At 39.8% G+C, this 16674-nt stretch overlaps 1 protein-coding gene across 3 annotated transcripts in view; it reads left to right on the top strand.

Annotated features, from left to right (window-relative positions):
* The window catches only part of ERC2 (ELKS/RAB6-interacting/CAST family member 2), an 881888-nt gene that overhangs the window by 736217 nt on the left and 128997 nt on the right, over positions 1 to 16674 (top strand). For all 3 annotated transcript variants that reach the window (XR_006390837.1, XR_006390839.1, XR_006390838.1), the window contains one exon: positions 12818 to 13008. The gene's annotated coding sequence lies outside the window, so the exon portion shown is untranslated. The remainder of the gene's footprint in view (positions 1 to 12817; positions 13009 to 16674) is intronic.

Genomic DNA, 16674 nt, shown 5'->3' on the forward strand with positions numbered 1-16674 from the left:
TCCTCTGCTTTGTTTGGGCTGTCAACCTTGCACTTTAGTGTGCTGTGATTTTCAAAAACTGCACCCCAGGCCATGAAGGAAGTACAATCCCGAAAATATAGACATATTGTATAGACATCTCCCATATCTAATATGACAGTAGAGAAAAATTGACCTATGTGTGCAACTAGATATCATTTCAATAGAAAGTTTATATTTTACAAAGGTAAAAGAGCACGGAGCATGTGATATCCTACGTGTCATTAATTGTCTTACCTCAGACTGCAGCCAAGCTTGCTGCATTAATAAAAACTCTATGTATAGTTTAGATTTTTTTAAACTTTTATGCTTATTCATCTCATATTATATCTTTATAGTGTTTGAAGCTCCAAATTCCCTGTATACCCGGTCAAATGACAAAATTCTGGCTGCATGGAGCTGCCACTAGAGGGAGCTTAGCACTTTACTTAAGGTGGATTTATTATTGAATTCAAAGGGAGCTGTATACATTTATCCTAATTAATCTTTCCCTAATGGTAACTATGGGCATGTAGATTATATATATTTTTATTAATGCTACCCTCTGGTTCCAGACAAAAAAATCACATTAACTGGGCAATGGTGCCCTCCTGTTCCTCTTTTGAAATGGAAATCTCTTGTCTGTAACCCAAGAGGGCTGAGCTGCTTCTCAGACTACCAGCTTCATGGGTTGTCCAAGATACTCATGTGAACTCACATGAACAGAACGGGATAATGTGATGGCAGTAGGAAAGGCTTTAGACTACCAATGCACAAGTCTGAAAAGTGAAGTAGTCATGGGTGGCAAAATAGGGGCCCGGGAGTCAGCAGATCCCAGCTAAAAAGATAGAAAACATTATACCATGTTAGAATTCTGTCTGTTGCCCAGCTAATGTGTTTTTTTGTCTTGAGGGGCATTTTAAGACTCTGTGTCAGAGCTGGGGAACAAAAGAAAATGGAGCTTTGACCCTTAAGGTTCGTTTACATGAGACAATTTAGCAGGCGATTGTTGGGAAGGAAGCGTTCCTTCTCGGTAAGCTCCTGTCATTAGTGATGGAGACTACTTCATTTACATGCAACGATCTCCTCCATAGTAGGGGAAGGAATGATTGCTAATGCCATTGCTCCTCCCCGTACATAATTATTGTTTGCCCGCAGAAGAGCGCTGTTTAGATAGCATGATCTGCTGCCGGCAAACAACAATTTAGGTGCCTACACAAACGAGCATATTACCCAAAGAACGAGTGCTTCGCTCGTTTATCGGGTAATCGGCGGCACGTTTACGCCACCAGATAATTGCTAACGGGCACATTTTTGACCTGCGTAAAGGTGCCTTTGTACTGATATATTATCAACTGTTTACATTTCTCCACGATGTTATTAAAGGGGTTATCCAGGTAAAGATAATGATGACCCATCCTCACATTGGTGGGGGTCTAATTACAGGGTGCCGCTGTGCTAACTGGAGCTGTGGTGAATGCAGCCGGCTCCTGACAGCTTTCCAAGCACAGTGCCTTTCATAGTATAGCAACTGTGCTTAGTATTGCAGCTCAGCCCTATTCACTTCAATGGGATTGAGCGGCACAACTAGGCCATGTCACCGATGTACGGTGATGTTACATGGCTTAGGAAGAGGCTGCGGCACTCACGGAGCGCCAGCCTCTTTAAACAGCTGATCAGCGGGAGTCCTGGGTGTTGGACTCCTTCCGATCTAATATTGATGACCTATCCAGTGGATAGGTCATCAATATAAATTACCGGATAACCTCTTTAATCTAGAAAAGCATTCTCAATAGTGAGCAATGGCTCGGACAATATCAATTCTCTTCTTCCCTGCCCAGGGGTTATCCAACTTGTGGGTCTAAGTTATCTACTCTTTAACCGTCCAGTTCCTAGAATATGCTAGATTGTAATGGGCTTATCTAGGAAATGCTGCCATTTCATTTAGCAATGAGAGGTTTAGGATGTCCATTTTGAGGTGTTATTGGTTTCCATTTTATATATACTATACTATGATGCTCTGTCATTTTTTATTGATAGCCAATAATATACAGTGAGTGATGTGATGTACAATATTTTTTAAATGCTCCTTAAATTATCATTTTCTGGGCATTTGCACGTAAATCCTGCCACAAAATAGTCATGGCTGAGAATTGCTTGAAAGGTTCTAATTGTTGTATAATATATAGACTAATATTCAGCTGCAAGTGGTTAGCTAAATTGGAGTCAGCTGGAGATGGCATGGGGATCTCTGTTTCCGTTTTGACCGATGCCTCTTTTTAGCCACAAGGTCAAAAATGTGACCTGCAATTTCTAATAATGTTTAATAGAAAAAAAATATTCCCCCCAAAAAAGGGAAACATTTTTAGAGCAATTAAGGAAACAGAACTACACTTATTGGGAAACAGATAAGTGATGTTATAATAGCATAAAGTATCATCTTAAAGAGAATAAACGATGACTGCAATGAATTCCAGATTTAAAAATAAATTATAGAAAATAACTACCATTGATTTTTATCTTTAAAAATATTTTATTGATCTTCTGATAACATCTTGAAGGTTTTTTACTTATTATACATGTATTGTCCCACAAATATCAGTACAGCAGTTGATAGATTTAAACAGTTGGCCCACTAATCCATTGGCATTAGGTGTTTGTCAGCTGTCCTGTCCAAAGTAGATTGTTGTTCGGATTCTTAGTATATGGCTCACAGAATAATCTGTTCATTTTAGCATTCGAATAGGCAAAGGCTCAGGTAGGCACTGGTTGCCCTGAGCCATAGGGTCTTAGAAGTCCATGGTGATCCTCCACTTGATATTGGTCCTCCCCATTGAAGGTTATAGGTGTTACATGAAAAGCTTGGCAAGCACTTGTAATGCTATGTTCACACCCCTGTTTGTTTTTCGTTCTTCTGATCCGTCAGAAGAACTGAAAACACAGAAAAACAAATCCTATATTTTAAGCATCTGTTATACAGAGTTATACACGTTTTGCATCCGTTTTAGCCATTTCCATCTGAGAACTGATACTTCAGATGGAAAAAAATGTATTTTTTCTGTGTAAAATAACGCATCTCTGATGAAAATGGCTAAAACAGATGCAAAATGTGCACAACTGAGAATAAAGGATGCTTAAAATACAGGATCCATTTTTTTGTTGTTGTTTTCTGTTCTTCTGACGGATCAGAAGAACGGAAAACAAAACAGAGATGTGAACCCAGCCTACTGTGCATAGACTTCAGTAGTGGGGTCCATGCACAAGCACAGCCACCTCTCCACTGAAGTGCATGCAGAATGTGAAAGCTGGGAATCGGTGAACAGCGGTCACCAAATCCTAGTTCTCCCAATTGGTCTCAATTCTGCCAACAGTCTTAGAGGAGAGACTCGCACCTATCAGGCCTATATAGCATATACTGTGTATATTCAATTAATGCCTAAGCTGAGAGCAACTCTTTCACTTCTGCAAGGAAGTATGCTACAAAGTACAGAATCTGCAACCTGGGATCCAAGGATGGAACATGTGTCACCCATTCTGAGTATGAATACCTGGCTCGCTGATTGTTTTTTATTTGTAATTGAGTTGTTTGAGTTTTTGCTATTTTCATTATAAAAGACACTTAAGGAGCAAGTTGTTTTACTATCCTATTTAAAAAAAAAGTGCTACCAGATGATTCATGTGTTAAAGCCTGTGCGAAATAATTTTAGTAATTTTACTCATATGGTGAACACAAAGGTCTACACTGAGGCTATAGATACAAAACAATAGGATATTTTATTAAGGCTGCTTGAAAAGTTGCTCCATTTTCATTTTACACACATTAGAGCAAAAAAAGTTGGACATAGGTTTTAATGCATTTTGATTGATTATGCCTGATATTTTATAGCATCACAGAAGTAATAAACATTGGTAACAGTCATCATTTTAGGTCACAAAAACAACCACAAATGATAAATGTCTCCCTGTATCTCTATATAAATACATTCATTTTATGTTTTTGTAACCTTATCATTTTGAATGTAGTTTTTTCTTCGATACATTTCTCAGCCATGTGGCAATTAAGAGTTAAGGGTACACCCAATTCATATATATAACATAAAGAATACCTTACACACTGGCTGTCATTTTTGAACTTCTGTTATCTTTTTTTAAGCTGAAATCTGTCATAGTCAGTGAAATTTCTTCAATGAACTTGAGGGCAATTCTTCAAAGGACGTTGCAATTGATCCTGAGGAGAGAGGGCCGTAGCCTTTGAACTGAGAAGAAGTTGATCCTAGATTAGTTAGATCTTTCATTTTACTCCACCTTGTAATCTAACCAGAAAGATTTAAGCTTTGAGTACAGCATTGACAAGCTTGATTTAAAATTGATATATTGTTACATACGTAAGTCATTTAGATAGGTTCCTCTGGACGGTGGCGCCCTTGTGCCTCTGCATTTCTGGAATGACTTCCCTCAAAGTTTTTGGATTTTTGCATGTGCTGAACTCTTTAGCGCTCCCGGGAGATCAATGTCCCATTTTGGCTGTTTTTATTTTTCTTGTATGTTTCACCATCCCAGTTAGTCGATCTCAACATTTCAACACCTAGAGAGGAGAACAGTGTGAGTTAAAGGTACCAGAGCCTGGAATGTATAACATTTCACAAAAGGAAAAACAGACATTTGTGGAAATCGGTGGTGTGAAGTATAAAGTACACATCATATCATCGAGCTGATGGGAATTTCTTCTTGTTCAGCAGACTTACCCTTATGTTATGTTATTCTTTGCATAAATTCATTGGTTTTCTGAGGCCAGCCGATGTCCCCAAGAGACAAACAAGAATTTCCTTATTTTCTTTCTTTTACAGGAAAACAATTGGGATTTTCCAGTTGTTGCCCTCCTAATCACTGTGGTTAATGCTGTTAGCATTGGGTAATGCCGAGTTCATCTCAGTGCGTGGGTACAAAATATCTTTTTTGGCCATTGATACCTCAAATAACTGGGCAAACTGATGAAATAGAGTGTTGACATTTTTATTTCCAAACCCAATCCCTAGAGGGGAAAACAAGAGAAATATTTAGCTTATTTTTATGACTCCTGATCCTTGTTGTTTGTTGGTTCTGCCATAATTATTATTATTATACCGGTAATTCTTTTTTTTTTTTCTTTACCATCCTACTAAGTGTTAAGTTTTATTTTTGTAAAAAAATATATTAAAAAACATACAGTTATTATTGACAGCACTGGAAAATCAGGGTTCATTATACACACAGTCTAAGAACAATTGTTAAGAGGACATTCATTTTATTAAAACATTTTATTTGCTTTTATCCTTTTTATGGCAGTGCATACTAAACCACATACAGACCTAGAGCTGTGAACTTAGGAGACAGATTATCTTGTTAAACCAGTGGGAGGTATCCTTCTCCCTCTACTTGATTTTACCATCCTATGGAATTTGAAAAGTAATTAGCCCTTCTAGCCCCTTCTGGGAAGTTTATGACAATTTTATGCACAGTGGCTAAACGTGGAGAGCCATATTAAGAATTCCAAGTGATCTTGCCTGGGGTTATATGTTGATATGTTCCATGTTAATGCATACCAAAATTTGTTTGTCATCATCATACATGAAAAACGTCTTGGAGAATTTAAGCAGCTTTGCTACTTTTGTGTTTCCAAGGAATGGTTAATAGAAAACTTTATTTACTAGGCGGAATGAACATTTTTCCAGGCAAAACATGTCATAAAATGATTTTGAGGTCCTAATGCGTTCCTGGGTGAAAATGCCCATTTACAGTATTGGACGTTAAAAGCCAATCTCAAGGTAGATAACGTTTTCTTGGATTTCATTGTCATTGGGACCATTTTGATAGTTTCCCTACGAAACACTGGGCTTATGAGTCCAATGGGTGGTCTCAGTCAATGAATGAGCCTTCCCTGTGTGAATAGAATTCCACTTGGACTCATAAAAAACCAGAGGCAGAAGGGATTTTAAACAACTAAATATTAAATTGTTTAAAAGATATTTTTTCATAAAACTATATATCGGTCTACTCAGCTCTTCAAACGCTATAACATGCTAAGAAAAGATAAGACAGTTGTACCTGGCCAGAAATTGTAGTGTCAAAAGGCAGTGATTCAAATGAAAGGTAAATGCAGTGGCTGGGTTTGGGGTGCCTCAACGCTACCCTGGGTCCGCCGGACACCGTCGAGGTGTCACCACATGTTGCTGCTCTCCGGAAGAGATGGTAAGGCAAGGTGCACCCCAATGGGAAATAAGTCCAGAGAGTCAGGGTCTGCTGTAAACCAGGGTGCTTCTTTACTGGAGGAATTCAGGTACAAAACAATACAGGCTGAGGCATTGGGCTGGCTTCTCCAGTCTCCTCCCTGGCAGAAAAAAGGGTTTGATGCTGAGGAAAGGCCTGAGCTAACTGTGCCTCATTCTCTTCAGAAGGCTGGTACCCTGGTCCAAGGCACTATAGGCAAATGTCAAAGTACTCCCTGCTCCAGGGCACTACATAAACTACTGCGTGGACTGACTATATCAGCTTAGAGTGGCTCTCGATTCTGGCTCCTAGACTTGGGGCCCGTGCAGACCTAATAAGACACATGGAAAGTGAGATAACCCCTTTCAAACTACTAGGTTCATGCAGTTGCCAAGGTGTGACAATATAATTTAGGTTAATTGATTTCCACTTTGACAGATCCTAATGCTGGACAGCCTCACCACATTCATATTTCAGAGTCTTTTGTAGCAATTAGAAACATTTTGGGTTAATATTTTAGCCGTATCTGATATACATACTGAAACCTTCAATGTATAATCTATAACAGTCCATGCCTATATGTGGCCAGTCTTTGAAATCTTAGCTCCATTCTGCTACTATAAGAACATTACCTGGATCATTCACTGATATATTTTTTATTATGTTCGATTTTCATAAACTAACAGTAAATCACATTGCAACCATCTTACTTTCTTCAATTAAAATTATTTCAATCTGTAAATGTAGGGTTAATTATCTGACAACATTGTTGAAATTTCTGTGATGTATTATTATTAATGAGGTTGTCAAAGATTACAAAAATGGCTTTGATTTTTCTTTTCCCCAGAAAAAGCAAAATTTTCGCCCAAGGTCTGGTGTTTCATCCTGCCCCCATTAAAGTGTGTTATTCCAACATCCAACCACTGGATTACTCACCATGTTCATGTGTTTCCTCTGGTGGTCCATTCCCCTTGGCATACACCTGTGCTTTCAGGGCTGCCCCCAGATCACTTCAGCCTGGGGTCTGATGGGTCTGTGTTCCACACCTCCATCCTCCCTTCTTTGTAGAGAGCATGAGTGCATACCTCTCAGCCTCATAAATGGCAGCATGCCATTGGTTATATAGGGAACTCTTCAACTGGAGAGGTTGCCTGAGCAACGGAGTCTAGTTTGCTGGTGTCCTGCAAAGGTGCACCATTGTCCTGTTTGCTTTGCATGTATTGATCTCTGCCAATTACTGGATTAGAGCCTTTGCTGCCTGTTCCTCATTTTGACCCTGTTCTGCCCACCCTGATCTTTAGACTATTTACTGGATTGCACATACTCTCATACTCTGCCATGAACTTGTCTTGTTTCCTGACCACAATTTTGCCTAATCCCTGGGTGCACCACACTGTTGTCTCTTGACCCCTGCGAGTCAGCAGCCATTGAAAAGAGACTACTCCAAAGGTAGCAGCCTTATGGTTCCCCTGCATCGAAGTCCAGATCCCTGTATAGCCCTTAGGAGTAGCTCTAAGTCAAATCTGTTCAGTGGCACAGCAGATCTACATCCACCTCCTTAACAAAATTAATCTAGCTAAGTTTCCATACCAGACACAGCCCATGGACAAGATATAAAATAGACCCTTTTATATAAGCCTGGGCATCCTCCTTAATATTGTTCCTCCAATTTTTTCGCAGGAGGTGTAGGGATTAACTAAGTAGAGTCAAGAACTTTAGTATGTAATTGTCTGTATTATGTATGTATACCCCGTTTAATATGTACAGCACCATGGCATGAATGGCGCTTTAATGAAAATAATAAGTTAATATACAAAGTAATATTTAGAAACAAATAGTTTATGCCTAGACTTTATTTTGAATGCTTTGTTCCTTATGTTCTAATTTTTTTATATTTTTTTTGCAAAACTGACTTGAAGTAACAACTGTATCGCAGTTTTGTGGCTCTGTTACTAATTTGTGATACATTCCCCAGGCCAGCTCAAGGATCTCCTTTTGGCAAAATAATATGTTACTTATTAAGTGCATCCTAAGAGGCCCAGGAGAATCACATGCTAAGGAAACAGGGGGAAAACATGAATGAATTTCTATCCTGCAGTTAGATACCTGATATTGATGACCAGGATGTATATAAAAACTAATGCAAGTAGGAAGTAGAATTAGGCAAATGGGTAACCAATTAGCCGTCTCTAGGCACACACTGGACCAATATCACATAATACAAACCTCCAAATGGATAATAACTATTAATATCAAATGGTGTTAAGTATATATCAGTCTATTATGTTGTCTATAAAATAATTTAGCTGCAACAGAACATCATATCCTGGATTTTATAGGATGACTGGTGAAACAAGGGAAATTGAGTGTAATGTCATGTAATTTTCAATTTTAGAAAACTTATGTTTATTGACTTAATTTATAGAAGTGCTTAAAGAGAAATTTCTCTTGAATAATGGCCTTTAGTAATCATCTAAGCAGGAGCTCACCAGAAGGTGTTTAATTTCCCTGCAGCACCAACACAGGGGAAATGAAACATTGCACGGTACCAGTTGAAATTAATGCATTGTACATGTAATACATGACATTTTTTTTGGTCCTCCAAAGCTGCTGGTTTATAGATGAGATACTCAGGGGACTTCAGGGGATCTGTGGACTTAACTGGAAGCTGCGTTTTGATAAGGTGATGAGATTGCCACAAAACACCCACTCTCGACTGCCAATGGCTACAGAAATTTGCAAGTTCACACAGATATTACTTTCAAACTCATGCTGCTACTTCGTGAAAGGCCAGACAACCAGAAAACCTATTTAGGCTGTTTTCTATTCTATTCTAGTCTATTTCTTAACCCTTTAATGATCACCGATTTTACAGAGGTCATTAAGGGGCCTTATTCTAGATCACCACCTTCTTATGTTTACCTAGTCTGTGCAATCCATGTCTCATGCAGCGAAGACAGCTGGGCTCCCACCTTAAAGGCCCAGATCAGCAGAAGCATCGTTCCCCGCCTATTAACCAGTTAGATGCCATTGTAAATAGTGTCTGTAAGGAAAATTGATTAATATTTACTGTCAGCCATGTCCTCACACCCACCATTTGCTGAAAGATGGCAGAGGAAATCAAGCTCTACAGGGGGGCCCTGCTTCAAAGCCGCAGCCAGGTAGCAGAAAACTCCTAGCAGGCCACATTTGGTTACATTTCACATCTCCAGTCAGACAGCATGGATCCTGCAGGAAACCCCCCAGCAGGAGGTATCAGCCCTTGCCAGGATCAATGATACCTCCCAAACATGTTGGCACCTACATTTCATAAGGAATTATGAATCGTCCGTCCATCTCCGACATAATTCAGTGATCTTTTTGCGACCCTGGGGCAAAGCCAAACGTCCACGTCGTCCTGGCTTGAGGCTAGGATGCCCAGGAGGGGAGATATACATATCTCCCCACAGAAACCACATAGCGGCACCATGTTTAAACTCTAGTTGTAGCCAGAACCCAGGCGGATCAATTGGGCCTGAAATCATCTTCCTGCGACATTCTGGTCTAGGGCTATGAGTCCTAAGGGGTTTTATGGGTCATTTGTTCCCAGCACCAGAGAAGAAGGGGTGGACCCTACCCATAGGCGGTGAGGAGAGCGGCCGGCTACAGGTCATAAGCCCATGCAAGCCAGCAGGCGGCGTCTTTCTCTGAAAGGGGGTCACATCGTGCAATGTGTTTGGAGGGACCTGCAACTGGCTGTCGTCACTGCCTCCGACGTGAATACTGCTAAGAACTCATCACTACCCAAAGGACTCATATATCTGGTAAACTGACTTATTGTTCTGCTTAACCCTGTTGTACCTATATCACCTGTATCTGTAACCTCAGACCACTGTATATAGTCTCTGTGTATATTGTGTTATATCTAGTGTGCCCTTAAGGCGATTAAATATATCATTTATTCTTGTGCTATCTTGTATCTCTATCACTGAATCCCCACATCCATGTTTCGGCCTAGTTATAAGCTACCGTGGGTTGGTTTCTCACCCTATATAATCCCGTTAGCGGACCTGTGCTTATATCAAACGAGAAGCTGGTGGCAGATACCCAGGCTGAGACAGCGCTGTTTTCACTGCGGCAGTGAAAATGATCTCTCAGCTTGTTGCCTCTCTGTGCCCGCATGGACAGGAGGTGTATGTGTAAACCGTACCAAGCTGACCTTACCTTCTCCTCTGGAGGGCGTAATGTCACGCTTTGGTACCAAGTGACCATACTGCGTCTCGTGAGCTCGACGTAGGTGACGCCAAGCGTGCACGAGGCGTGGTATTCGTCAAGTTTCTGTGGCATTTAAGTGGTTTCAGAGGGAGGGGACTCCCTTTGTCACCCATGGGCACCACCGCAAACTAGATTGATGGGTGCCCATGTCTTCACAGGGCAGCCAAGGTTCCAATGACGGCCCCAAGGTCTGCCCTCTGTGTATGCCTATTAAGTTGTGTTAGAGGCACCGCCTAATAGGTTGCCTGTCAGTTTCTACTGACAGCATAATATACTGCAGTGCATAAGTAGTACACTGTACTGTGTGAGCAAGCAAAGGATCACATTTCAAAGTCCCCTTGTGGGACTAATAAGTGTAAAATCAAGAATTTAATTAAGTGTTATTCATGCTGTAAAGTGAACGTCGCACAATTTACAACGTAAAAGGGCAATGGCGGTATTTCTATTTTTTTCCATTCCATTTTTTCCATTCCTCCCCAGAAACAGTTAATAAAATTGAATCAGTGATTATATGGACACCAAAAAGGTACCATTAAAAACCACAACTTGTCTTTCAAAAAACAAGCCCTCATAAGGCTACTTTGACGAAGTTATAGCTCTTGGAATGCACAGGTCAAAAAAGGAAAAAAAAAATTGTTGGTCACTAAGGCCTAAAATGCATTCAGGGGGAAGGGGTTAATTACTGTATATGTCTCTGGGGAAACCTCTGTATGAACTTAACATAATAAAATCTGGCCAAGGACAACATCTGCATGGAGTTTGTATATTCTTCTTGTTTGCGTGGGTTTCCTCCAGGTACTGTGGTCTCCTCCCACACCCCAGACATACTGATAGGTGACTTAGATTGTAAGCCCCCTTGGGGACAGCTTGAGGCTAATGTCTGTAAAGCGCTGCGGAATATACTATATTATATAAGTGAATAAAATAAATAAATACAAATCTTGAAATGGGAACATCAGTCAGTATTACTGCTGCACATCCCAACCAGGCTGTAGATCTAATGACCTGCATTATTGTAACAGCATCATAAAAGCCATTTTATGCTTATGTAAAACAGTGCTAATTGTTTCTACCAATGAGACATATTTCCATCTTCAGAACCTGATTGTTTCTCCTACCATTAACATCAATTTCTATCTGAGGATACAAAATACTTAGATGTAAGACTCCTGGTACATTATTGTACTTATAAAGCTTTCTGTCGCTTTAGTTTTTTTTTACAATGATTTCTTTTTTGTGCATTTTTGACAACAAGCATAGCTGTTGGTGAATGAAATGTATAAGTAGACATCAGCTTTAGGCCAAAGAGTCATATATTTTAATTTAAGGAAAGTTGTTTTTTCTGTTAAGAATAACGAGATTTGTTTAAGAAATCCTGTGGTGTTGGCAAAAAGTTGACTTTAATGATAATGGGCTCTTAAAGGGTCCTTGATGTATTTTTATACTACACTGGTCCCATGAGATGTTTGAAGGAGGGGGTTATAACTGTGAGTGATACGAAGAAACGGCAGCCACTGTGTACAGCAGACATTCCTTGCTAATGATTTCAACAATCCACTAGTTCCACTTTTAATTGTATAATCTGTGCAGATGTTGAAATCAGATTATGCTTCAAAATCATTTTAAAGGCTCATTGTTCTAGCTCAGTGTGCAAAACTTTCAAAGGTCACTGATCCAATCCACTAACATGCCTCCTATAGAGTCAAATGTTGGACTGTGAACTACATAATTGCTTTTAATTACATAATTATAGTCTTTGAATGTGTAGGGGTAAAGGTTACTATTACATTTTGAAGCCATGGGAGGTTACGTGACATTGAGCAATAGGCTCACCTAGGGTTTCCTCAAGTTTTTGTTATAGGCATGTACATTTCAAACCTGCACTGTCCTTGACCTCAGGAATTAGGAGATTGCAGGGAATCTACTTCAGCCCTTTATAATGTCTCTATACCCTTTTAAAACAAATGGAAAGAGTTTTCCTATGATTAAAATATTACTTAGTAGGTTTAAAAATGGGAGAGGTCCTACCTTGGGATAAATCATTAATGGAGGTTGAACCCTAGGACCCTATAGATCAATAAAATGAAAGGGTGCCCTAGTTCTTTCACTGTTTATCCAGGCACAGCAGAGCCTGGAGTGGTCAGAACAGAATCTTTAACCCAAATTAAAGAAAGCTTCTGCCATATGGAAAGCAAGTTCACCAGGAGACTTTCCACAATTTGAATAGAAGGACTCAGAACAGGTTACTCTCTATCTTCAATTTAAGTATATTTTAACCAATGCTTGTAAGTAAAAGACATGTCTACTTTTGTTTATGCAGATGATCCCGTCTCTGCCGGAGTCACATCGTCACGACAAGATCTCATGCTGTACATTGATCATCTATCCAACCTTTGCCTAGAGTGAGAACCCCAGAACTTTGATCTATAAGCCAGTTAGGGAAAGAGGAACAGGGGAAGGAGATGGAAGACATCTGATGAAAACAAGGAACAACATTTAACACCAAAGCAGGTAAATGGGTGATAAGTTCACAGCTAAGAATGACATATTACATAGCTTACCAGTTCTACATAATTGCAGTAAATATACTGTACGGTATGTCACCTACTGGTCTACAATGCATAGTTCACATAAAGTTAAGTATGTTATCGCTTTGGTTGTCTTCTTTTTCCTCTCACCTTTTCTTGGAGAAAGCTTCGAGTTCACAAACAGTCTTAGGACAACTTGTAATGCATATTTAAAATGTACAGTATCCAAAGATCTGAGTAGAGTCTTCTTGTCTTTTTGAAATCGTTCATGATTGATTTTGAAAGATGTTTGAATCGTTGACTTGTTTATAGTACAAATAAGTCTCTTAACGCTGCCAGTTTTATTTATTTTTTACTACATTATATAATAGAACTTTAGCTTCCACAATCTGTCAATATTTAAGGGGTTTTCCAGGAAAATATTAGGATAGGCAACCCAATGAGCAATCGTAGGTTCCTGACCTTTGGAAGCCCAGAGGATCTGCAGAATGAAGCGCCCAGCAAGTGTTGTAGCCCATTAACTCTTTTTATAGACATCGTTGTGCAATCATAAATGTGGCTGAGCCAGGTATTGTAGCTCAGACTCATTAACTTGTTGTAAATACTGCATTCTGCTTATCAGTGGGGGTCCAGAACAATCATTCATTGATAATCCATCCTAAAGGCACTTGCACATATTAGGGTATTGTCAAATAAACCCACTGATAAAAGCAGGTTCAGCCGAGAGTATAGTGTGTGTGGAGAGTTCCCCACTGTCCCCTGAGAGAAGATGTGGAGGGAGAGAAGGATCGGGCAAAGTGAACACTTGTTCTCTTGGGAGATAAATCTGCCACCAGAGGTATCTGGCAGTGGTTTTCTCCTCCCTATTGAATACACATACATGTTTGACTGAACAAAATGTTTATGTATTTGAAGGAGTCGGAAGAGATAGCTGATCATTTGTCCAACAGCTATCGAATGTGTAATGCAGCCTTAAGGACAGGTTTTTTTATCTTTCACCTGTTCAGTATATATTATCTGCACATGTGACCTTTTGTCCATCAAATTCACATTTGATGGTTGAGGCTAAATAAACTAGAAGGTGCAAGGTTTCCTCTAAATATAGATGCTTATTTGAGGAACTTTAACAGTAATCACACCAAAAGATCTTGTAACTGAAAGGAACAGCTTTTTAAATGCTAGTAATGGTAACTTTTGGTGGAAAGGGAAAGAACACCATCAAATGTGAAAGAAATGTAGCATCACCCCAAGACCCTTGTACACATTAGTGCAAAATCATAACACACTGATTTTGCTGGAAGCGACTACTTAATGTATGTGATGTCCTACCACGTGTACAACGACATGATGTCGGGAGGAAAATGATTGAGTATGTTGAATTTTACATGTCCAGTCCACCAGAGATGTCTGGCAGTGGCTTACTTGCCTCTGTACATTCAGAGCAAATGCTTACTTGGCCGAACCAAGATTTGTATGGGGTTGGGTGGGAGAAATGGCTTTCAGCAAAAGAGGCATTCAAGATGCATTATGGACTGGGAACATGGAGGACTATAGTTGCAAACAAATACTCCAGCGGCTGTTACTACTTTCCAAATTCTCAAGTGGTGTTTCCTTGCAAAGTGGGTTTGAAGGAATTCCCAGGGAGCTGGTTGCCTTTTGGTTGAGCCCTTTAAACCTGTGTTCATTTACAGTATTATGACATAGAGACATATTACTCAGCAGTGAACAATGCTACCCTTAGACACAACACACCCACACATGTATATGCGGACTACTCAACGCCAAAAACATCATCTACACATTGCACTAGAGGAAGCTCCCAATGCTATTGGCATGGTTGTATTAAACATTATTGAACATTGTGGTTTCACACCTAGGAGCTACGTAAATTCTCGTTGAGCTGCGTCATGATTGCTTCCAGTGTATTTCCTGCAATGAAAGGCAATGAAAAGCAAATTTTTGGCCAGTTCTTGTCTTTTTGGTGTTTAGAGCCAAATAGATAGTGTCAATAAATTGGTTTCAGTCTTTTAAGGGGCCTACTAATGTGAAAAAAATAATACCATTGGCCCTCTTCCTAGAAGTACACTGTCATTCCTAGAAAGAAGAGTGCAAGGGTTGTTGTCCACCCTTGCTCATCTCTTGTGAGAAAAGTCATTGTGACCCTTCTGACCCATTCTCTCCTCCTTTACTTGTAAACTTTGCAATTCTCTACCTATTGTAAAGGTTTTGGGGTTCACAAAAATTTACAGAGAAATGGGATAGTGCCAAGGTGAGCTTTGGTCCTGCTTTTGTATTTGCTTTATGGTATTTGAAGTTGCTTCCCTTTTTGTATATTTACTCTTGAATAAAGCCTTGTTCCTCAGTCAAGATGTTTATTCTTATTTCTTTTTTGCAGCTCCCCTACAGGGAAGGCACAAAATAGTCTTTGTGCAGGATTTATTATATGACTGAGTTTTCCAGTAGATTAAAGGGCTTGCCCAACGTCATATAGGTTTTTAAATACCCCAGCCCACAGCTCACATTGGAGGAAACATACTTACCTGCTCCCTGATGCTCGGTTTCCGCTCCATGGATCCACCACTGTATTCATTGCATTTCAGTTTCCACATGAAAACTTCTGGCATGGATAGAGTCATGTGTGCCTCTGCATCCAATGACTGGCCACAGCAGTAACAGTATTTCCCTGCAGAATGTCACTACTGGACCGTGTGCCACTTGGGGACTTGTCATAGCTGTCGCCAGTTAGTGGCTGCAGTGGCCCCCTTGACCCCATCCTTGTTGGAAGTTTACATGCGGGGACTGAAGTGCAGTGAAGACTGTTATAGACCCATGGAACTGGAAATGAGCCTTGGAAAGCTGGGAAATATACTTCCCTCGATAGGTCCTGCTGGTTTGGGGGCAGCGGTATTTAAATACTTATATTTAATTGGACAACCCCTTTAAGGGTTCAGGCGCACAATTGTATTACAGACTAATATTGTACAGATCCAACAAACTGCACTGTAAAAGCTATGGCACCATATTCTACCACTACTACTGAGGTACAGATAATACTTTGTCATATGGAAGCAACATTTGAAGGAACATGGACTGCTCAGGGCAGAGTGAGCCATAGGGACCTAATGTGCTGTCTTCATCCATCCAAAAACAATTCTATGAACATCTGACGGCATGCCGACAGCCTTCATGGAGCCAGGTGCTATATCAAACATATTTAATAAATATTAGTCCATAGGAAAAAAGTGGGTGTGCTTTTATGTGTACACCTGGCTTTCGAGAAACATTGATTTTCCCCTAATGTACATAAAAATGTATGTTATTTCTCAAATCTGTGCCATGCATACAGTATAATTAGCTAGTCATGCTTACTTTTGGTAAACACTCAGTACTCACTTAATTAGACATATTCTATTATATAATGTGTTCTTTCAAATATCAGTATCATAGATAATGATGCGTACATAGTCATAGATCATGCAGGTGGGGGTGAGGATTGGGCTTATTATTTTTTAAGCAGTTGATTTTATATAACCATTGCTATTCTGCTGTTCTGTATAAGCCACATGCTACTTCACAATGCTTCTTACATCTTTGACAAAGTGAGCATATGTACACATTATAGCAACACATCATGGTTTATGTATAGATA

Source organism: Bufo gargarizans, chromosome 7 (assembly GCF_014858855.1).
Source record: "Bufo gargarizans isolate SCDJY-AF-19 chromosome 7, ASM1485885v1, whole genome shotgun sequence".
Taxonomy (NCBI): Eukaryota; Metazoa; Chordata; class Amphibia; order Anura; family Bufonidae; genus Bufo; species Bufo gargarizans.